Below are 25314 nucleotides of genomic sequence, written 5' to 3'. Positions count from 1 at the left end.
GGCAGGCACCTGTAAACCCAGTTACTCAGGAGTCGGAGGCAGGAGAATCGCTTGAACCTGGGAGGCAGAGGTTGCAGTGAGCCGAGATTGTGCCACTGCACATCAGCCTGGGTGACAGAGTGAGACTCCGTCTCAGAAAAAAAAAAAAAAAAAAAAAAAAAAAAAATCTAAGAAATTGGACATCTTTTTTTTTTTTTTTTTTTTTTACAAAAAGGACCAACTGTAGAGCCAGTAGTTACAAAGATTCTCTGAAGCAAGTGCTATGGAAGAGCTCAGGGATTTTTCTTTCTTTTTTTTTCCATTTGTATTGTAAAAGTATCTATAGTTTTTTACACATACAATGATGCCAATTTCAGTTTTTAGCAAATGAAGGAGACACAGAAGGAGAAATTTGTATCTCACGTCTGTAATAGTTTAAACTTACCTTGATTTTTTTTATCCTGGCTAATGAAATTTTGTTCATTCTTTACTGAAGATTATAAAATGATTTGTGGGCCAATTGTGTTAGATTGAATTAGAAGGGTTAAGTAGGAAATGATGATAACTACCTTTTATTATATTCCAAAGCATTGTGCAGAATACTTTGCCCGCAATTAAATGAATATTTAATGTAATACTTAGTCGCTTTTGTACTAATGTCTTGATGACATTTTGTACCTATAATAATATCTAACATAAAATAACATTAATATTAGTAGCCATTCTAAAATTGCTCTGAGTTAGTTCTTGTATTTCTGCTCTGAATTTTTCTTTTTATTTTGATCAGTGTCATCACCAGGGCCATTATTTTAATTTACAAGTTGTTGCTTTTAATTTATATCTCTAGAATTCTGGGCATGCATACATTTTTCATCACTGAGGAGAAAAACATAAAGTTATTATTAGGTTATCACAATTACTTTTGCACCAACCTAATATAAAGAGGTCTGTAATATAAAGAGATCTCTTGTATATTCATTGTATTATACCTTAAAGGCGTATGAATGGAGAAACTGTAAACCACCAGCGGCAGGAAAGTATAAAATAAATTGTTTTTACAAGTGGAATTCGGTGTTTTGATTGGTATCATTTTTCAGAATATAGGTTGAGATCAGAAGTTTTATATATGGATTACTATGTTCAGAATCTTAGGCAATAAGGGTATTAATTTGGATAATGATAGAAGCAGTAAATAAAGTAAGATGCGAACTCTTTCCCCTCCCTATCCTTAACTACATTTCTGCACACTACTGTGGTTCTACGTAGAGTTGATCACAATCTGAAAAACTAGACTAAGTACTGTTCATCCTTCTCCTGGCCACTGCTTTAATCCTACCTCCGAACACACCTTCACATAGACCCAATGCTACCACAAGAATGAAAGATGACAGTGACCTACACAGATGATAAACTTCTCCCACATGACTACTGCCACAGAGTTATAAGTGGAACATCCGGTTTGCTTCAGTTTTAACATCCAGGAAAGAAAATGAGCATTTTATGTACAGGAAAATTGTATTAAATTTCTTGGGAAAGGGGCATTAAGGCCAGGCTGGGTTTTTGAACCAGGATAAAACTATTGAATAAAAGATACTGCTCCAAGCAAGGCTACTGTTTAACAAATATTTGCCCAAAGAATAATGTATAAAACACTAGTTGTCAGAGATAATCTTGGAGAAAGTGTTTGGTGTTTAAATATTTGGAAAATGTGTTATTACATGGTCGCCCTCACATATTAGAGTAATGGTGACTCCAAGATGTCTTGCAACATGAAAATCAATTTTAACTTTGTTTAATGAAACATTTCCCTAGTACATATTAATGTTCCCTCATCAGGAAACAACTTTAAAACCACAGAAAATATGAGAATGTATGCTAGGCAAAGAAATTATAAGACAGAAAAAGAAAATCATCTGGTTCCAAAAAAATACCTTTCCACAGAGAATTGGACACCTCACCAGTTAATAGCACTGGCAAGAAGCCAGCATAAATATTGACCACATTTCCCTTCTGGGAGCTGAACTGCTGCATTCCATCTGAAAAGAAATCAGTACTTCCGTATTTTATGTTCTTAAAAATGAAGTAAGGAACCTAATTCTCTCTACAAAGCTTTTAAAATGCAGACCAAACCTTTTTTGTGAACATCATGTGCTATTTCTAAGCTGCCTGCTTGACACCTCTGCTATGATGCCTTGCAGGCACCTCAAGGTTAACATTTCCAAAATTAAACTTCAGCGAACTTTTCTCCATAAGTATGCTCTCTGCAGAGATGTCTTTGCAGGGAGTGGTTCTGCCATCCCCTGTTGTTTCCACTGATAACCTAGAATTTACCTTCTACCCCTCTTTTCCCGCACATACCATTTTCCCCTCACCTATTGATCTTACTTCCGAAATCTCCATTTCTCTACTTCTCTTTACATCCAGCACCAGGATTCTAGCCAAATACATAATCATCTCTTCCCAGAAATATCCTCTTAAACATTTTCTGTCTGGCTTTGTGTTGCCTTCCTCTTATTGCCCATAATATGTTTTCTGCACTTTAATGAGATGGACCTTTGAGAGACACCCATATAACCAGATAATACCCTTGCTTTACACTTTTTAGTGTCTTCTGTTGCTCTTAGGATTAAGGCTCACTTCCTTAACCTGGCCCACAAGACCCTGTGTGCTGTCCTGAAAACCCATGTCACTTCTTTTTGTGGTGACTTTTCTCCTTAATTCTTTTCCTTTTAGTCATAACAGTTTTCTTTCAATTTCTCATAAGCTCTATGGTCATTTTTATCTCAATTTCTGCAAATGTTCCTTCTTTCAGAGTTGCTCCCCATCCCATCCAGTGCACTCTCCCACTAAATGATGGATTTGTATGTATTCTTCAGAACTAATGTCTCAAGAAAAGCCTTTCCTGAATCCCTGGATCATGTTAGAATCCTATATGGACACAATCCATTCACTTGCAAAATATTAGGTAATCAGTTTTTCAACAATTGAAATGTAACAATCAATGAAATAATGTATGTAGCCCTACTTTAGACATTTTAACGTTCTATAAAAATAAAAGGCATTAAAATTAAAATGTGAAATAAATTTATTTATCACTATAGTTTGTTCTAAGGAAATTTTTCCTGCGTGATTACAATTTATTTCATTGTAAATAGAACAATTCAATAGTTACTTCATATTTCTAGTTAAACTGGCTTCTTTTTAAACAATTTTTTTGGCAAAATACCTGTTGACAATCAAAAAGAGAAAAGAATTAATTTAAAATTGTATTAAGTCGAATATTTTCCAAATGCCACATAAAATTGGCCAAATTGATGACAGGAAAGAAAATTCCTGTAAGTTTCTGTTCTTTCATTCATTTATTTAATATCCAAATACCAAGACCTTTTTTATATTCCAGGCATTCATTTAAAAATTATTTTCTTTTATTTTTTTAGTTGACATATTGTAATTGCACATACTTACAGCATACAGAGTGATATTTTGATACATGTATACAGTGTGTAATACTGAAATCAGGATAATTAACACGTGTCTCCTCATTTATTATTTCTTTGTGTTATGAACATCAAAAATCTTCTCTTGTAGCTGTTTCAAAACATAAAATAAATTATAGTTAACCATATCAACCTATAGCACCACAGGTCAACAGAAATCATTCCTCCCATCTAGCTGTAATTTTGTATCTTTTAAACAACATCTTCCTATTCTCCTCTTCTCCATATCCTCTAATACCCACCATTCTACTCTGCTTCCAAGAGCTCAGTATTTTTTAGCTCCCACATGTGAGCGAGAACATATAGTATTTATTTCTGTGCCTGACTTATTTCACTTAATATGATATGCTTCAGGATGCTGTGAATGATAGTGTTTCATTCTTTTTATGGCTGGATAGTATTCCATTGTGTATATATATCATATTTTCTTTATCCATTTATCTGTTGATTAATATTTAGGTTAACTCCATATCTTAGCGATTGTGAATAGTGCTGCAATAAACAAAGGAGTGTAGGTGTCCTTTTTATATACTGATTTCCTTTCCTTTGAATAAATAACCAGTAGTGGGATTGCTGGATCTTATGGTAGTTTTATTTTTAGTTTTTTGAGAAACCTCCACACTGTTTTCCCTGATGGCTGTCCTAATTACATTTCCACGAACAGTGTACAAGGGATCCGTTTTTACTGCATCCTCACCAGCATTTGCTATTTTTGTATTTTTGGTAATAGCCATTCTAACTGGGGTGAGATGATATTTCATTATAGTTTTGATTTGTATTTCCCTGACGATTAGTGGTATTGAGCATTTTTTTTTCATATATTTGTTGGCCATTTATTTGTATGTCTTCTTTTGAGAAATGTTTATTTAGATCCTCTGCCACTTTTTAACCAGATTATTTGTTCTGTGAGTGTCTGTGTTGGGGAGGGTGTGTGTGTTTGTGTGTGTATTGCTGTTTAGTTGTTGAGTTTCTTGTATATTCTGGATATTAGTCTCTTGTTGGTTGTATAGAATGCAAATATTTTCTTCCCTTCTACAGATATTTTTCATCACTTTTTGATTGTATTCTTGGCTGTACAGAAGATTTTTGGCTTAAAATAGTCCATTTGTCTTTTTTTTTTTTTTTTGGAGGCTGTGCTTTTGAAGTCTTAGCCATCAAATATTTGCCTACTCCAATGTTCTGAAAAATTTCCCCTATGTTTTCTTTTAGCAGTTTTATAGTTTGGAGTCTTATGTTTCAGTATTTAATCCATTTTGAGTTGAGTTTTGTTGCCAGACACTCTTCTAGAGGCTAGTGAGCCAGAACTGAGTTAGACAAAGAAAGCTTCTGCCTTTTGCAGATTTTCTCTTTCTAGGTCAGATTCTCTATTTTGCTTTGGAGTGAGGGGAATAATTAAATAAGTTACCTTCCTAGATCCTTCTTGTTTCGAGTATTTCAGACAGCCTCACAGGCCCAAAGTTCCTTTTCTGTGTACCTACCCATGGGGCTAGCCCCATCTTCCATGGTGACAGGAGACCATGGTGACCAGGCTCCTTGCATTGTGTCTGAACAACTTCTGAGTACATCTGAGTACAACTCCCGTGACTGGAGTTAGGGCAAGTACCTTACATGGTTCTTTCCAGCACTCTGAAAATATCAATTTGAAATGAATGTGTTGATTGCCTTCAATCTCAGCTGAAGGGGAAAGATAGAGATTAGATTTTTGACTGGTTCCTCACAAACACTATAGTATTTTACGACTTTATAAATTATTTTATCTTATCGTTTTGGCTGGACAAATGAAAAAAAAATATCCTGAAGGAGCAATTGCATTTCCTTAGCTGCATTCAGCATCTTCATTTGTTTTTATTTGCCAGTGCATTTGCCTTATTATTTGAAGTGTGTTTTTCTTATCTGTTGTAGGCACTACACTTTATTCCTATTTGCTGATTTAAATAGATCTCTAACCAAGGAAAAGCACAAGATTCTCACATTGCTATATACTAAATTTCTGGCCTGGAATCATATGTTATTTGTGATACTTTAAGTGCAATGACATTTATGTAACTGTATTATTGGTTGCAAAATAACTTTAAAAGTAACTTTATTAACTACATGAGATAGAAACAACAAATACCAGAAACCTGTATTTTATGCTACAATCCCAGTAGATGTTATCTTGTAATATTGCATTATGAAATCTCAGGGCTTTAAAGAAAGAACATTAGGGTTTATATTTTCTCACCTGGCATAAAATGTAATACAATGTTTCATTTATCTTCAATGGTTTCTTTTTCTTGAATTATTTGTAATGAAAAAATATACTTGTACATGGCTCTGTTAAGAGAGAAAAAATAATATCGTGAACATCCATGGTTTATATTTAGAAAATTCTCTGACTGCTATCCCCAAGCCATCACTCTACAGCTTAATATTTATTTGAATTTTTATTTCAATTGTGAAGCTTTCTGCAGTAATTTAGAAAAATAGGTTATGCAGTTATAATAGAATTTGGCAATAGAATCTAGTTCTACCCTGGGATAATATTACAGGTAAAATTGTTCATTTTCATTGACTTGGAACAACGGTTTTATTTTTTATTAGATATATAGCTTCTTGTCAGTTACAAATAAGAGTGATATCAACAAAATAAGAGCCCCTATTCATTAATCCCATAACATGTGCCCAGCAAGGTGGCATTACATAAATATGTCTCACTTAGTTCTAATAGTGATCTTTTGGAGAAATATTATTATTTCCATTTTAAGGATGAATAACTGGATTTTGAGGTATGAAACTTATACAAATTCCTGTGACTAGAAAGCAATAAAGTATAAGCTCTGGCCTGACAGCAAAGCCCATGTTCCTGACCTCTATTGTCAATCTCCAGTGTCCCTAACTCCAAAATATAGGTCTTCTTAATGTGATCACCTCACAAAATGATTTTGCCCATTATTGGTGCAAGCTGATATTCTTAGGTAGAAATGATAGAATATGATCTACAAGGCTTAGTTACATTAAATTTGAAAACAAATAAGGAGATAAAAAATTTCAGGGAGGATAAAGATTAGTCTGCATGTGCCCATTGCAGTGAATTGTAACAGTTTTATTAAAATGGGAATGTGTGGGTGCATGTGTGGGGAACAACACTCGGGCACACTGGCGGTGATCTTGAGAAGCAGGGTGCTGATGTGAATACATTTGTTTCAAGTACTGTCTGTTTTTCTGAATGCCAACATTAGTGGTACATTAGTACATTGATGAAACTAGTACATCTACTCCTGAGACATTTTATTTACTAGTAGATGAATGGTGGTGAAGGTTGGAGAGAGAACCTATGGGCTAAATAATAGAGAATTGAAGGAGAAAAAGTCAAAGCAAAATGTTGGGTAGGCAGACTAAACGCATTATCACCTTCTAAGCCATGAGGGAAAATCCATGTAGGAGAAAATGGGATGGAAATAAGGAGGAGTTGGGGCAGATGTTTATGCTGGGAGGCAGAGAACTGGAGACAAAGCCTGCAGTGATTCCCCAACATAAGCAGAACACCAGTTCAAGCAATACCTTATGCATGTCCTCTGGGGTTTGGGTAGGCTTGTGCCATGTGAGTTTTGCTAAAACAAAACAAGAGTCACCTTTGCTCCAGTTCTCAACAAGTTCCTCATCGCCATCTGAGACCACCTCAGCCTGGACCTTATTGTTCATATTGCTATCAGGCTTTTAGTCAAAGCCATTCAACAAGTCTATAGAAAGTTCCAAACTTTCCCACATTTTCCTGTCTTTTTCTGAGCCCTCCAATCTGTTCCACCCTCTGCCTGTTACCCAGTTCCAAAGTAACTTCCACATTTATGGGTATCTTTTCACCAATGCTCGACTCCCGGTACCAATTTACTATATTAGTTTGTTTTCACACTGCTGGTAAAGACATACTCAAGACTGGGCAATTTACAAAAGAAAGAAGTTTAATTGGACTTACAGTTCCACATGGCTGGGAAGTTCTCAGAATCATGGCTAGAGGCGAAAGGCTCTTCTTACATGGTAGCAGCAAGAGAAAATGAGGAAGAAGCAAAAGCAAAACTCTTGATAAACCCATCAGATCTCGTGAGACTTATTCACTATCATGAGAATAGCATGAGAAAGACTGGTGCCCATGATTCAGTTATGCCCCCACACCCCCCAGGTCCCTCCCACAACGCGTGGGAATTCTGGGAGATACAACTGAAGTTGACATTTTGGTGGGGACACAGCCAAACTATATCACCACAGATGATAAACTTGAAGTTAAGGTTAAATTGGATCACCTGATGGAGAGAGACTGTGGATCACAGGATAAATAATACAGATTGCCTTCTGCTTGAGGAATGCTTTTGTTGAAGGTCTTAGATTGGCCCCTGCAGTCATGCATCCCTCTTTTTGAAACCAGGCTTATTACATGATTATTTTGAGAGATTATGTTTAGCCATAACACTTACTCCAATGACGAAAATCATTTATCACATTTTACCATTGCATAAGTATTCCTAAAAGCAGAGGATGCATTAACCACTGTGAACAAATTCCTCTGACATATAGATTGTTTTGAATATGTCACTCTGTTGGCCAGGAACTTACTTCCAGTTATTGAAAAGCTAAGAATAATGCAAAGTATTTAGTTTTTCCAAGGTTACCTCTTAGTTGTCTCCCTTTTACACATTTACAATTAGATCACTGTAGAGTGTCAATCCTTTTTCTTCTTCTCCCACTCAAACTTTATCATTTTAAACATACCTTTATCTTCTCGTTATTACTATTATATTATAAAATATAATAAGTGTGAAAATGAGGAGGAATATCACATTTGTAAAGGAAGCCCCTATACAGCAGGTGGGGACAATGATCTGGTTCACCTCTAGGACTCTGGATAAATAAACTCAGCTTCTTTTTCTTTTTCATTTCATTTTCTTCTTTCTTTCTTTCACTTTTTTTTGTTTGTTTGTTTCCTGAGACATAGTCTCACTCTCTCACCCAGTCTTCAATGCAGTGGTGTGATCACGGATCACTGCAGCCTCTATCTCCTGGGCTCAAGCAGATCCTCTCACCTCAGCCTCTTGAGTACTGGGACTATGGGCATGTGCCACTAGACGTGGATAATTTTTTTCTTTTTTAGAGAGACAGGGTCTTGCCATGTTTTCCAAGCTTGTTTCATATACCTGAGCTCAAGTGAACCACATGCCTGGGCCTCCCAAATTGCTGGGATTCCAGACATGATCCATTATGCCTGGCCAATAAACTCAGGTTCTTACCTACTTGTGAAAAACCACAAAAATATTCCCTCCTTTGAATTATGGAAGAATGAATTATCTGCGTCACACCAGTAGTACTTAGCATGTGCCAGTATGGAATTGGCATATAATAGACATGTAATAAATGATGAAGCTAACCCTCTTACCACCATAACTCAATGAGTTAATCGAAGATACTCAATTTTATAACATGTGGGTTAATTAAATGGTCAGGCTGAATCTATGCAGCAGGGTAAACAGAATTTGAGAACAGATTGCAAAATTTAGGCAAATTCAAGTTTTTGTTTGGTTTGGCACCACAAGTACTGTTTCCTCACCCAGGCTTCAGTTTTAACAGAGATGATTCTGAATCCAGAATGGTCTTTCTTAGGCTTTTGATTTCTTAAGATGCATCAGAAGCTTAAGAAATCACCTCCCTCTTTAGGTGATATTTATTGGCCAGAACTGGGGAGATGGATATGGGAGAACATTGGAGACAAGAGAACCCATCTTCTTCCTCCCTATTTTTAGGGGTGGAATTACCTGCATTTTCCATGTAGCTTTGTTTTTTCTTTCATGCCCTGTCCCCACTCCCTACAAGAAAGTAAGAACTTTAGTTTCCATCTCCTATATCACCTGCTTCCTCCAGCCATTTTAAGAACAGAGCCAGCAAGAAGGATAAGCAGTCAGTTGCCTATAGTGTTGCATCCACATTTATGTTACTGTACTGTGTTTTGTAGGAAGGAGAAATTTTATAAAGTTTTTTTCCTTTGTTTGATGAAATAACTTGTCATACCTTTTCACAATGATGCTCCATTTGTAGTAAACACAAAAACATCTGTTGGTAACAATAAAAACCTTGACTTTTTACAATAAAAGTTAAAAGTCAGTCTCAAGCATTCCAGTGAACTCACAGGGGCATCACCAGATTTCCAAGTGTTTCGAAGGCTAGACAGCCTTGCAGGCCGCTTACTTGGGGCTGGTCACAGTTTCAACATTAGATTGTGCTACATTCCTTTTCATTATGTCATATTTTTGTAAAGCTTCATTTTCAGTGGTTGCGGTGATATGATGCAAGTACGACACAAAAGTCAGTGAGGAAAGGGAAGTGAGGGTGGGGATGTCTAACATTATTCCAAAGTTTAGGAAATTGTTTTGGGTCCAACAGGAACATGGATTCCCTTAGTAAGTCACTGTGATAATTTAAAAATGAAATAGAAATAATGTTTTACCTTCAGTTAATATATATTAATGAATCATGTTGCCACTGAGTTGTTAGGATATAACTATTAAGGATATAAAAATTAAGTTGTTTACACCTAACTAACAAACAGAACTCACATATTTCTTTTGGCCTAGGGGTACTGTGTTAATATTACTAAGACACTAAAATTGCTGCAAAATGAGAAAATTTAGAAACCTCCAGGTTGAGGAGTTATTCTAAGTGTTACTAAGGCTCCTTAGATCCTTGTGAGCCTAAAAAATAATTAAAAACTCCCATCATGAGAATGTGTCAAAAACTGTAATTTTGAAAATATTGATCCCTATGTGTTTACTTGAAACAAAAAACATACTGGGGCAAGTTACTTACAGACAAATTTCATCTGCTGTGGGTCAAACATCACCTAATATGTAAGTGTTAAAATGGAATATTCAGGCGTTGAAGTTGTCATTATTATAAGACCCTTGTTCCAGCAAAGAAACTGAGGTACAGAGAGAATTATTAACACAGCAAAGCAATCAGAAGACGTGACTCAACATTGTGCTTTAGAGGACATATGTTGTATCTCATCTTCCAAATGGGGATGGAGGGCAGCACTTATGCTGTGATTAAATAAAATCTGACTTTTTACTTTAAAATAATTCAATTAGAAATAATTTGAGTATCTTTTCCTTGTTTTTCTCTTTTGTCCAGCTTATATTTATCCATGATTTTATAAGTCTGGCTCAGCAAAGCATGTCGGAAGGGATCTCATTTTAAACAATTCTGTTAGTGCTTTGCTGCAGGCTACATGTGCCTTCATTGTGTGTGTGTATACGTGAGTGAGTTTACTACCGTAATTAGAAATTACTTACTCTAATTTTGTCTAGTTTCCAAACAGTACGGTGGTATCTTTGTGCAAGCCTAAGTAAGTTACTCTCTCAGGCATCATATTTCTTTTAGTTACATGAATATTAAAAAAATGGATGGCTGGTTATAGTATTTGCTGAAGTTAAATGGAAGGGCAAAAGTGCTCTCTATTCCTTGAATGTTTAGAAAACACAGGGGTTTAGTTGAGGTAAAAAATATGAGTTAATGTCATTTTCCTGGAAGCTACCCTATTTAAAAATAGCCACTAAGAACCAAAGCTATTGAATAAACTGTATTTTAGCCATTTGATAAAACGTTTCTTAGAAGTATTACTTGGATGTAAATATTTAATCTTGCTGAAATTATATTTGTTCAGGAAGTTTCAAATATAGCATAATGAATATAGTCATAAAAGATGAATCAAAGAAGAATGATATAATGAAAAATCAGAATGGAACTCAAAGATCCAGTCAATTTTACGTTTTTTCCAGATATTTTACTGTCATCCAAAAACTAAATAATTACCTATTGAGCGTGATGTAACTTTTTAGAGGAAAAAAAAAAAAGGTTTTATTCTGAGCCTCTAGTTTGTAAGTTCTGCTGCTTGCTTGAAATGTGCGTTTCCCACATGACCTTTACAAATGTTTTATTAGATTTAATTAAACAGAGACAGGAAAGAAAAGAAACACTTGAGGAAAATCTGGCCAGCAGAGAAGATAATACTGTAGAGTACTCAGGTTTGACAACTGTGGTAGTTTGTAACCCAACGAAGCACATAAAGTTGGAAAATAAAGAAACTAGATACCTGTAATCTTGATTTTGTGATTGCTGAATGTGTTTAGTAAGGGAGAAGAATAGAAAGTATTTAAGGCATCATGGGAAACCTCTTTGAAAGTCTGAGAAATGAGTTTATAGACCATGAACATTTTTCATGTAACTAGCAATTCTACCTTTGGCATCAGAAATTTCATTTGAGTTTAGTTTATGTATGATATAAAAGGCAATGGAAATGTTTAGTTTTGGAACTTTTTTGAAAGAATCATAAAATATATTAAGTAGCAGGTACATTTTTATACTATTGTATAAATAGATTTTGATACCAGTCATCAAAAATTAATCCATAATTATATGAAATAAATATATTTAAGTGACTGTTTTAGGCCAAACTCGGAGTTAGTAGTTAAACTTGAAGTATTTAATTATCACAACCACTTTCTGAGTTAGGTTTTATTATTATCTATATTTTAAAGATGAGAAAACTGAGGTTTAGGGGGATTCCAAAATCATCAAGTAAGTAATGACATCAGGACTTAAACCCAGGCCATTTGACCTTAAAAGTATAGTCCATTTTTTTTCACATTTTAATAATTCTGATATCAGGTTGTGGCTTAAAATTAAGGCATACAATTTTGTATCATGTTGATGTTGATTGATGCCTCTCCTAATGAGGCCTTTTATTAAATTCAAAATGTGTTTTAAATTTTTATGGTGTCTTAGGATCAAGAAAATGTCACGTTAGAGAGTAAAACAAAGACCACTAGATCTTGGGAATGGAAATAAAAGTAGTGGAGATGCCAGGCAAGGAAATACAGATCAGTGAGAAAAATCAGAGTATCCTACTGAGTGGTCAATTCAGGATTTTTAAGCCATGAGAGGAGAGAGGAAACCATCATAGTTACTACATCATATTTACATCACATATAACAATTGAAAGCAACATTCTGGATAGGAAGGTATGAGATCATTGGTTCTTAGTTGCTTAAAAACAGTCCCATTGTTGTTTGCTCAAGAGAGTCTTGTGTTGAGTTCAGGGGGTCATTTAAGTCCTGAAGATCTAAAATAATGGAGTCTCTCAAAGGTCATGGTTTTTCAACAACCTCATCTAGTTAATGCTCTTTGTGGAAAAACATAACATTCAGTTTTACTATCTCCATGCAAGTGCTGCTGAAATGGAAAGTTTTTCTTTCTATTCTTTTTCCAGGGGCTAAATAAAAGAATATAAACTCAAGAGTGGGGGAGAATCCTACCTTTAAGCCAATAATTTAGAAAATGCATTGTATATATAGAACAAATTTAAAAGTTGAAGGGTTTATTTCAGTATGTATAGTAAAAGTAGGGCCTGAATAAAGACCATGTAGGTGCACCAACAGCTTCACTTTTTAAAGAAGCAAAGCATTGTCATGGAAAACAAGTAGTGGAGACAGTGGAAGAACCCTAATCCAGAAAATAGGGTCTTATTCAACGTAGCATTGGAAGTTCTGGCCGGGGCAGTCAGGCAAGAGGAAGAAATAAAGGGTATTCAAATAGGAAGAATGGAAGTCGAATTGTCTGTGTTTGCAGATGACATGATTGTATATTTATTTAGAATACCCCATCGTCTCAGCTCCAAACCTCCTTAAGCTGATAAGCAGCTTCAGCAAAGTCTCAGGATACAAAATCAATGTGCAAAAATCACAGGCATTCCTATACACCAATAATAGACAATCAGCCAAATCATGAGAGAACTCCCATTCACAATTGCTACAAAGAGAATAAAACACCTAGGTATACAACTTATAAGGGATGTGAAGGACCTCTTCAAGGAGAACTACAAACCACTGCTCAAGGAAGTAAGAGAGGACAGAAACAATTGGAAAAACATTCCATGTTCGTGGACAGGAAGAATCAGTATCGTGAAAATGGCCATACTGCCCAAAGTAATTTATACATTCAATGCTATCCCCATCAAGCTACCATTGACTTTCTTCACAGAATTAGAAAAAAACTACTTTAAGTTTAATGAGAACCAAAAAAAGAGCCCATATAGCCAAGACAATCCTAAGCAAAAAGAGCAAAGCTGGAGGCATCATGCTACCTGACTTCCAACTATAATACAAGGCTACAGTAACCAAAACAGCATGGTACAGGTACCAAAACAGATATACAGACCAATGGAACAAAATAGAGGCCTCAGAAATAATGCCACACATCTACAACCATTGGATTTTTGACATACTGACAAAAACAAGCAATGGGGAAAGGATTCCTTATTTAATAAGTGGTGTTGGGAAAACCAGCTAGCCATATGCAGAAAGTTGAAACTTGGACCCCTTCCTTTCACCTTATGCAAAAATTAACTCAAGATGGATTAAAGACTTAAATGTAAGACCTAAAACCATAAAAACCCTAGAAGAAAACCTAGGCAATACCATTTAGGACATAGGCATGGGCAAAGACTTCATGACTAAAACACCAAGAGCAATGGCAACAAAAGCCAAAATAGACAAATGGGATCTAATTAAAGAACGTCTGCACAGCAAAAGAAACTATCATCAGAGTGAACAGGCAACCTACAGAATGGGAGAAGATTTTTGCAATCTATCCCTCTGACAAAGGGCTAATATCCAGAATCTACAAAGAACTTAAGCAAATTTACAAAAAAAAAAAAAACTCCATCAAAAAGTGGGCAATGGATATGAAGAGACACTTCTCAAAAGAAGACATTTATGTGGCCAACAAACATGAAAAGAAGCTCATCATAGCTGGTTATTAGTGAAATGCAAATCAAAACCACAATGAGATACCATCTCATGCCAGTTAGAACGGTGATCATTAAAAAGTCAGAAAACAAAAGATGCTGGAGAAGATGTGGAGAAATAGGAACACTTTTACACTGTTGGTGGGAGTGTAAATTAGTTCAACCATTGTGGAAGACAGTGTGGCAATTCCTCAAGGATCTAGAACCAGAAATACCATTTAACTCAACAATCCCATTACTGGGTATATACCCAAAGGATTATAAATCATTCTACTATAAAGACATGTGCACACATAGGTTTATTGTGGCACTGTTCACAATAGTAAAGACTTGGAACCAACCCAAATGCCCATCAATGATAAACTGGATAAAGAAAATGCGGCACATATACACCATGGAATACTATGCAGCCATAAAAAAGGATGAGTTCATGTCTTTTGCAGGGACATTAATGAAGCTGGAAACGGTCATTCTCAGCAAACTAACACTGGAACAGAAAACCAAATACTGCCTGTTCTCACTCACAAGTGGGAGTCGAACAATGAGAACACATGGACGCATGGAGGGAAACATCACACACCAGGGCCTGTTGGCTGGTGGGGGGCTTGGGGAGGGATAGCATTAGGAGAAATACCTAATGTAGATGATGGGTTGATGGGTGCAGCAAACCACAGTGGCACTTGTATACCTATGTAACAAACCTGCACGTTCTGTGCATGTATCCCAGAACTTAAAAGTATTAAAAAAAAAAGAAAAGAAAAGAAAGAAAGAAAATAGGGGCATGGAGATGAAGGCTGAACTCAGAAAGCACTCATGTAGTTTAGACTACCCTAAAACACTTGAGCTCAATAGCATTCAAATACAGCTACACTCCACTGAGAGGCCCAACAGTAAAGATAGCCACCCCAACTGATGGGATGGAAAAGGCACAGCACATCAGGATGGAGGATGAAACACAGGTTCTCAAGTGGAAAGCATTTCTAATGTGTGCACACACAGACACAAACACTCACAAATATCTAAAAGGACACCATGTCATATAGAATTTTTAAACACTATCGAAAAATCAGGGAAGATATTTGTAGTATTTTGCCAAAAATTCTGTTTCCCTAAGAATTCTTGCAATTCAATTAGAAAATAAAGTTTCCAAGAGAAACTTAAGCAGATGATAAAAGGAATTGTCACAAAACAAATGAACAATGAGTGTATTAAATATCACAATATCACTAGTAACTAAATACATGTAAGTTAAAGAGCACAAATGGTAAAAAGGTAAAATTTTTGGATATTAAGTAAGGGCATGAAATACTGCAAAACCCAATGTGTTGAAGGAAAAATAGACCATTCCTGGAGGGCAATTTGTCAATGTAACTGGTAAAACTATAATAATTGTTTAATTTAAAGTTTTCTTTGTTAATTTTATCCTAAAATCCTACACAAGATTTTTAGATCAAAGACAGATTTCTTATACTTCATAGCAAAAATTATTTTTCAATTGTAACATAATAGTTAATTTCACATTTTTTGTTCTTCTATATTTTTCAACGTTTTTACAGTGAACAATGAAATTGAGAAAAAAGTGACAATGAATGAAATAAATATTTGTCTCATGCAATTGGAAAACATAGAGAAGGCAAGTGTATGGATTATAGCAGAATCTAATGAATTAGAAAAAATAAAACTGATAAATCAAAATATTATATGCCAATTCAGTATATAGAAATCTGGTATTTTTCACAATGAAAATGGCATATACAAATATATAATATTAGATGACAGAAGTGGGGTAGTTATGTGACTATATGTCCGAAACCCTCCAGCAATATTGAATATTTTACTATAAAATGTAAATTTTCTAAGAGACTTAAGGAATTTAAGGAGGAGCAGAAAATCAGTATCTGTGGAGAAACTTGTCAATGCAAAGAAAGAAAAGAAAAACCTGCCTCCTAAAAGGTTTTCTGGGTTCAGAATGTTTTATTAATACCAGGAAAGTTTTTTTTATTTGCTTTTTACATTTTATGTCATAGAGCCAATATTGGAATGCTTTGTTTCTCTTAAATTAATCTATTTCAGTAAATGTAAAAAAAATTAGGGCCATTTATGAAATTTATTGATATAATTAAGAAAAGAGAAGAATCAATCCAGTTTTGATGGTGGATTGAACTGTCAGATGTTACACAGCTTTAGTAATTATATTAGTGTGATATTGACAGAAAAAAATGTACATTAATTAGTGAATTATAACAGAAAGTCCAGAATCAGACATAAATTTATATGAAAATTAATTATAATGGCAGCATTTAAAATGAATAAAGAGTGGGTTTTTCAAGTGGCATCAGAACAAAGAACTAATTTTATCAAAAATTAAAAACAGTATCTTGCTCTCTACTTCACATAATGTGGTGAAACAAAACCCAGGAGAAATATTGCTTCAAAAGTAACAAATTCTATTAAATATAGACAAATACATAACCCTGACTTGGAGTCTTTCTAAGCATAACACCAGTGATTGAAACCATAAATTAAAAAAATTGATATATTTTGGTGTATCAACAAAAATACAGATGATAGAAAAAAGATAGATGGATTAATACATACAGAGATATTACACGCAAAAAATAGTCATGCAAATGACCAATTTAAAAATAACTTACAGCCAGGCGCGGTGGCTCACGCCTGGAATCCCAGCACTCTGGGAGTCCAATGTGGGCAGATCGTGAGGTCAGGAGTTCGAGACCAGACTGGCCAACACAGTGAAACCCCATCTCTACTAAAAGTACAAAAAATTAGCCAGGCATGGTGGTGCGCACCTGTAATCCCAGCTACTCAGGAGGCTGAGGCAGGAGAATGGCTTGAACCCAGGAGGCGGAGGTTGCAGTGAGAGGAGATTGTGCACAATCTGGGCGACAGAGCGAGACTCTGTCTCAAAATAAATAAATAAATAAATAACTAGTAAAATACATCAAAGAGCCTTGAAAGACATAACTTTATAAGAGAGTGGCTTTACTGTACCATAAATTTGCCAATATTTATATATAAGCAACTCAAAATATATTTAAATCGTAAATTCGCTATTGTATTTATAAGTTTGATGCTGTGTGTGGAGTTGTAAGTAAAATATTCACTGTTTCTCATACCCAAGTGGTATATTAATTATTACAAACTTTCATGAGTGCAAACTGAAATATTTATATCACCTTTGACCCCAAAATTCCATTTGGAAAAATTTAGGTTAAGAAAGAAATCATAGATTCACAAGGCATGCTTCTCAGGCATGCTCAACTGATGTTTTTTTTAGAAGGGTCAAATTGGCATTAATCCACAAGACCAATCAGGTATTTGAATTTAAATAATTATGGTAGATCTGCACATTGCAATGTGATATGGCTTCTTAAAAATGTTTTTGTGGAAGATGCTTCAAAATGAGAAAGTAATTTTTTTAATGTTTTTATTTTTACTTTTTAGACACGGAGTGTCGCTCTATCACCCAGGCTGGAGTGCAGTAGCGCAATTTCGGCTCACTGCAACCTCCGCCTCTTGGGTTCAAGTGTTTCTCCTGCTTCAGCCTCCCTAGTAGCTGGGATTACAGGTGCAAGCTACCACACCTGGCTAATTTTTGTAGTTTTAATAAAGACGGAGTTTCACCTTTTCAGCCAGGCTGGTCTCCAACTCCTGAGCTCAAGTGATCCACTTGCCTCAGCCTCCCAAAGTTCTGGGATTACAGGTGTGAGCCACTGTGCCTGGCCTGAGAAAGTAAGTTTTAACATAGTGTTATATGAAAACAAATCAGTTCATAAGAACATTCTATTTAAAAATATATATTAGAGAAAACAAAGAAAAACTTCAAAAGCTTTTCCTTTTTATCTTTAAAATCTAATGAATTAATTTTCAACTTTGCAATGCCTACAAACTAATGGGTGACTCCGTGTAGACTGCTTTATGTGTTGAATTTCTTGTACATGATATACGGCACTGAATATATATATGTAAAAATGTTTTGTGTATATAAAGAATGTAAAATAACTAATAGACTATTAAATATTTTACTTTCTGTAATTGTCTCATTTTAAATAGAGGATGGAAATGGTTAAGTTAAAAGAGAAAAGTTTTCTTTCTCTTTAAAAGAAAAATCAAGGAACCAATGCTTCTCCAAAAGAGAAGATCCTAATTTTGTGGTTCACCGGTGTATGACTTTGGAGAAATAGATAAATACATTTGGTGAATTGATCCATGACCTGAGCAGCGGTCAGCTAAATCAGCTAATTTGCCATGTGAATATGCACACTGCATTAAGTAAAATTAAGAGATGATTACTGAGTTCAGCTTAAGTTCATATTACTGTGAACTGATTTCTTAATTTTTAGAGAGCTCTGAAATTGAGAAGCATAACTCAAAATGTAAGACTTATTAATCTGAGTTCCTCAAAGAGGAAATGAAGCATAATTACTTATGTTTCCAGTATAAACACATAATATGAGTTCATCAGCTTAATATGTCAAGGCACACATTTAAACAATTTTTCTTTAAGACATTTCACAAAGTTAGGTAATTCCACAATGTAGGTTAACATGGCAATTCTAGTTAAGGGTAGGATTAAGAAACTTACATCTATTGGGCAGAGGATCACTGAGCCAGACACATAATAAAAGCAACAAAATAAGTTTTTGAAGATAAACATTTACCATGATGTAAAATTCTTAGTCCAGAAAAAAACATTTGTTCAACCTACTTTATGTCATCTTCTTTCACATGATCAAAATAATTTAATCTTGATAGCTCCCTAGGCATTATTATTTTTGTTTTACAGAAATTGAAATTAAGTTTTTCAGTGAGTTGTTGAAGTTTTCACAGCTAGTGAGTAGAAAAACCAGGCTTAAAATGTTTGCTCTTCTATGAAGAAAACATACAACTAACGTGCATCTCACCATAAACATGCATTTTGCATGCATGAACATTCACATCGGTTAAAAAATTTTTCTGAAGACCAGACAATATTCACAAACTCTATTAAGTCAGTTATCATTTTACTATCCCAGCCTCTGTGGCATAGAAAAATTTCTCTCTCTCCTCTCTCTGTCTCTTTCTCTCTTTCTCTCTTTCATTCTCTTTCTCTCAATCTGTCTCTTTCTCTCTCACTATATATATATGTGTGTATATATGTATATGTATATATACATATATATACACACACATATATACATGCACACACACACACACATTCAAATATACTCAGTGAATATATGCATTTAGTATTTGACAAATATTATGATGTATATTTTCTAAGAGACTACCTATGTGTGAATCGAAAATAAGAATTTCAAATGATTCATATTGATAGCGAATTTGTAATGTTTTCTATGTGAATGAGAGTTAGAAAGCTCATTAAGAAGTACTCATCTGTACTCCTCTATAAAATGAAGATGAAGGTCTTGACCTAGTAAGTACTTTACATATATATCTGCATTTCTATAATTTTATTCATCAATGAATTTGCTCATTTATTCTGGAAAAAATTAAATGTGTCATAAAATAATAGAAAATAATAATATTAATTTGATTTTCAAATTTTTTTCTCCTCTCTCATCCCATAACACTAATGAGCATTTTCTTGTCAAAGTTGGGAGTTAAGAAATTTAACGTTTCTAAATGATTCTGTAAACCTAGTTATTCTCCCACCCTTCAGCTGAACTGATTTGAAAATACAATGTGCAAAGCTGCAGATTAACAGTGCTTAAATGTACAGGGTTGACGTAATTTCAGGCTGCTTGAATTAACTCTTTTCGACAAGCCTTTCCTTGCGAACCACCAGCAGAAAAGTTCCTCTTTGTCTACAGTTACAAGCCAGGCTCCAGTCACTGGGAGTTTTCACATTGTTTCTAATATATTGGTGCTCGGACAAAGTTGAATCATCCCCTATGAAAGCTTGAGTGCCCAAAGGGTATAAACCCAATTGTCAGTGGTTTATTCAGCTTTGACAGTTCTCAGTGTGATCCTAACAGCCTCTGGTAAAACAAGAAGGCAAGAGAAAATCTCCAGAGACCTCCTTCTATTCATTTCTGTAATAGTTTTCTTGCCACAGGAGACTTAAGAAGATTTGTACAGCCTGCTCTCTTTTCATTAGCAGAAAGTGCAATGCTGCTGGGTAAGTTAATGTGTAAGACTGTAGAAAAGAAGAGTGCTGTATATATGAATTTTTATTCCATTTAAAAAACTATCCTTTTACTTAAGTACAATACAGCTGAAAACATAAATAAATGGTAAATATATTTAATATTTTCTTAATCATAGACTTAGCATCTGGCTTCATTCTGTTTGTTGAATGCAATTCCATGGTTCACTAGGTTTTGGTATGAACATGTTAAAATTATCGTTACTGAACTGACAAGGAAACTTGATTGAATTTCTAACACAGTCATAATTCTTGTCATCAAATGTAGCAGTATTTAATGATTTCTTTGTATTTCCGTATGCAACAAAATGCATCAGTGTTTTCAGGCTTAGTTTGGCCATTCCATTAAACTGCCAGGACTAAATTACTGTTCATGTAGTATCTTTATTTCCTTCTTTGCTAGCAAAATTATATCTGGTTAGTAAAATTTCTCACTTTGGTTGAGAAAAATCTACATGTTTACATTAGTTGTAGCACACAGTAACTAACATATAAATGCATTTATTCATTATGTACATAAAAGAAAAAGACATTTCCCTTACAAAGTAGTATATATAATTTGTTGAGTACATGTTGCTATTTTTCTTTTATAATTTAATCTATATTGTATCATGTGAACTAATTTCCAAATTAAAATATTGATGAAATATACTGAATATATTATAATTAGTAGATATATCATTTTTTCCATGATGTTGTGACTGCACAAGTCATTAATACTATCAAAGATCAGTATTTGATAAATTGGAACATAGAAAAAGAGATAAGACAGGATGAGTCAAATAAATAATTACTTATTCTTTCTCTCTCACTCGCTATATATATGTATATATACATATATATATACACACACACATCTATACACACACATACACACACATTCAAATATAGAGTCAGTGAATATATCCATTTAGTATTTACTAGTCACTTTTATAAATTAGTCAGTTATTTCTTCAAGATGCCTTTTTTCACTATAAGCTAGACAGTACCAAAATGTGAACTGGGTGGAATAAATTAATACTTCCCTCATTTTTAGGCCTTCCAGTATGAAACAGCTGAATTTAGCCTAAAGTTAAGACCTTTTTTGGCTTTTCTGATACAGTTTTTATTATTAGAAGTATGAGTTCTTATGTGAAGTAACATTACATTTATAAGTTCTTAACCATTGTCACGAAGATTCCAGTGTGGACCTAGAAGGGTTAAGTTATAACATCTTACAAAGTAAAATAAGTGATAACTTTAAAATAAGACTGATGAGGTTGGCCTTCAGCTTTTGGTGAAATCCTATGTTTTTTAGATACGTTACAGAACAGCATATATTATATCTGTGATGAGGGGTGTCTTAAACAATGACCTGATTAAAGAACTGCCAATAGAAGTGTTCTTTTCTTCCCCTACATCTTTAAATTGTTTCCCCTGACAGTTTGTGATGGTGTGTTGACATTTTGAAATATCAAAGCAGAGAATAACCATTGATACAGCTGTCTGACTTACCATGGTTCCTTATTATAGCAATCATGTTACCGCGGGCCATACTTCTGTCAACAGCACTTCATCACAGATGCCCCAATTGCCCATATATGCATGAAAGCTCAGAGCATTGCCTGCCAAAGATGCAATAAATCAAGGAACAAATTGTGTGGCTGTTTCTGCAGCGCTTAGATATTCTTGTGTCCTCGTGGCCACGTGCTTTTATTCACTTACTAAGTTTCTAAACAATGCATTAGCTGAAGGATGAGTCCTTACATTCTGTTTGTATTATGTGTCATAGTAAGGAAGGATGACTCACTAGAAATTAGAATGTGGATTATAATCCAAAAGGGCCCCTCATTTGTGAACAGGTTTAGGGAAAGAATTCAAATCAAGTTTTATTTGCTTATTCTCCTCTGACCATTTAAAAAAGAAGTCATTTTATTTTAAAAACAAATTACGTGAATACCAAGTGGGTATGATTTCTCTAAAAATTAAAATGTAATAATATTTCAGAAATTTTAAAAATTATGCTATAAAATTTTTGACAGCTTATCTGTTACTTGACATAATACACATAAAGTTAAAGTGTTACTGTTTTGTCATGTCCTTAGCTATAACATATACATTTGACAATATACATGTGTATGTTGTATATATTTTCTTTATAAAAGAGAAAAGTTCCAGGAAAGCGGAATTTCCCAAATTCAAGAAGAATAATTGCATATAACCTAATGGCTTCTAGCTATGGGACTTTGTAAAAGGACCTAAGGCTATGAATGAGGAAGAACAATTTTTCTAAAAAATAATTTTTTTTCATCATAGAGCTTAAAGATTTAGTTGCCTCAAATTAATTGTAGAGTGAGGTGGGCCATAACACGTAAAAGAAATTAAAGAGGCCGGGCACGGTGGCTCACCCCTGTAATCCCAGCACTTTGGGAGGCCGAGGTGGGCAGATCACGAGGTCAGGAGATCGAGACCATCCTAGCTAACACGGTGAAACCCCGTCTCTACTAAAAATACAAAAAATTATCTGGACGTGGTGGCGGGTGCCTGTGGTCCCAGCTACTCGGGAGGCTGAGGCAGGAGAATGGCGTGAACCCGGGAGGCGGAGGTTGCAGTAAGCCGAGATCATGCCACTGCACTCCAGCCTGGGTGACAGAGTGAAACTCCATCTCAAAAAAAAAAAAAAAAAAAAAAAAAAAAAAAAAAAAAAAAAGAGTCATGGAATTAAAATGGAAAAAGACCATAGAAAACATCCTGCTTAATCACTATACTTGGTAGATCATTGTTTGCTTCACTTATTTCAGCTAAGTAGGAAATTGTATTATACCTGATATTTGAGTCAGCTTAGTGCATACATATACTACTACTCTATTTCCAAATAGATAATATTTTTGTCAGAGAATGTATTGGTATTCTCATAATAACAAAATTTCCCCAAAAATGGCATTATCAACATAGTAACATATAAATTCTATAAGCTAGGTCACACAGCTAAGAAAAATCAAAGCTTTGAACCCAAATATTTTGTTTCCTGGGACTTCCCTTTTAACCACCATACAATAGAAGTAGTGCTCAACTCATTTAATAGTTTTCTACAGAATACAAAGTAGGTGTTAAATTGTGTCATCTTTTTTCATTGGCTGGAATCACACTTTCCAAGATAATTTGCTTTTGTCCCTCATTGATCTTTATTAGTTATCGGTTTCAAACACTTTAGATTTAATATTCTTTGTTTTTCAGCCTTTGATAAAACATGAATTATCTAAAAGTACTTGGATGGATCCTCTGTGGTGTATTTCTATTTGAAGTAACTTCTTACAAAGTTGGTACTATTTTTGCAGTATTCAAAACTATTTCTGTGTTATGACATTGATAAATATTTTATGCAGCAGATTTTTACATGAGATATTTTCTTCCTTAAAAATAAATATATTTTGGAACCTCCCTGACCACTGTATATGAACTCTTTATACTCCAAGCCTACTTTTATCCTCATAGCCTATCTTATACTTTTTATTTTTTCACAGCATTGAAATATAGTGAACTATATTACATATTTATAATCTGATTGTTGTCTGTCTCACTAACTAGAATCTAAGTTCCTTGATAGCATATAGACTAGGTTTGTTCTGTTTTGTTTTCATTGCTGCACTTCAGCAAGAAGGAGAGTTTCTGGCATAAAATATAAACTTTGTTGACGTGAGTGTTGAATGAATTGATAATACCCAGATGTAACATTGCATTTGCTATGTTGTAAAAAATAGTGCTTTACATATGTATTTCCTAATCTTCACATCCAGTTTACTTTGCCAAGTAGTTATTCTTTTTCCCATTTGACAGACGAAGAATGTGAGATACATGGAGAATAAGCAACTTGCCACTAAATGGGTGAACTGGGTGAACTGGTGTCAAATCCACCTCTGCTTGCCTTTAAAATCCATAAACAGTTTTTTTGCTACATCACGTTACCTGATGATACGTTACACTTAAAATTTTTTTCGTATGTTGAAAAAAGGAATAGAGAAGTATCAGTAGACAACATCATACTTCGTGGTTTGTCAGAAACTTATAAAATAACGCAAACAAGACAAAAGTTTCCAAAGACCTCTAAAACAAAAAAACCCAGGGAAGAAATAAAAAAGGAAATAAAAGAACTGGAAAGAAGTGAGGCATGTTCAGAGAAAATTCATTTAGCTCTTACTTTTCCTTCCTCACTGGTTAGTCTAAAAATGCTTTCATTCTTCTTTCCCTGGGACAACTTAATACTCTTCCATTCATCACTCCCTATGTGAATTTTCTCCTTTTGCCAAATGAGTTTACTCAGTGTCATCTGAACCAGGAACTGTGCTTTACTTATATAGATCTCTCACATCTGAGGCCTTCCCTTCCAATCATAAAAAAGCTTTCCATTCCTTTTCCAAAGTCTTTCTCCTATCGAATCTAGTGCTTAAAACCTTCAGCCTACAATCACAGTAAGCCTTGATATAATCTCATGGCATCAGTTATTGAACTCATCACAAATTGTTTTAAGACATTTCTAATATAATTTTTATTTAACACTTGATTTCTCTCCATTCATCTATATTTTCTCTTTTTATTATAAGGACTGGATATTTAATTCCTTCTATACTATATTTAGGAGCTCAACAGGGCTTGATTGAATGATTATCGTTTTAAAATACAATGCAACTTATAATTTACAATATATAATTGGTGGATGGTTTTTTTTTGTGAAAAAGTGTATAGTTTTTAGAGGCCTAAATTCTTTCTGAGTTCTATGGTAAAAAGTTGTACAGTCAGGTCAAACTATGTTTTGATTCCATTTTCACCACTCTTACCTTCTGAATGGTCTTTGAGAAATTCCT

At 34.4% G+C, this 25314-nt stretch overlaps 1 protein-coding gene and 1 long non-coding RNA gene across 7 annotated transcripts in view; one reads left to right on the top strand and one right to left on the bottom strand.

Annotated features, from left to right (window-relative positions):
- The window catches only part of ZNF385D (zinc finger protein 385D), a 943735-nt gene that overhangs the window by 395415 nt on the left and 523006 nt on the right, over nucleotides 1-25314 (top strand). The gene's annotated exons all lie outside the window — the stretch shown is intronic.
- Nucleotides 224-22309, bottom strand: LOC109026408 (uncharacterized). 3 transcript variants are annotated; one of them, XR_010132773.1, is made up of 6 exons: nucleotides 21968-22309; nucleotides 7432-7485; nucleotides 5701-5792; nucleotides 4955-5150; nucleotides 3445-3567; nucleotides 224-3205 (listed from the first exon to the last, which is right to left on the bottom strand). It is a non-coding gene; the product is annotated as an uncharacterized lncRNA (long non-coding RNA). The 3 variants fall into 3 exon arrangements; XR_010132774.1 differs by having other exon boundaries at nucleotides 4955-5102; XR_008678562.2 differs by lacking the exon at nucleotides 4955-5150.

The sequence above is a fragment of the Gorilla gorilla genome, chromosome 2 (assembly GCF_029281585.2).
Source record: "Gorilla gorilla gorilla isolate KB3781 chromosome 2, NHGRI_mGorGor1-v2.1_pri, whole genome shotgun sequence".
Lineage (NCBI taxonomy): Eukaryota > Metazoa > Chordata > Mammalia > Primates > Hominidae > Gorilla > Gorilla gorilla.
The sequence above is the reverse complement of the archived record's forward strand: the minus strand, read 5'-3'. Positions and strand labels throughout refer to the sequence as shown.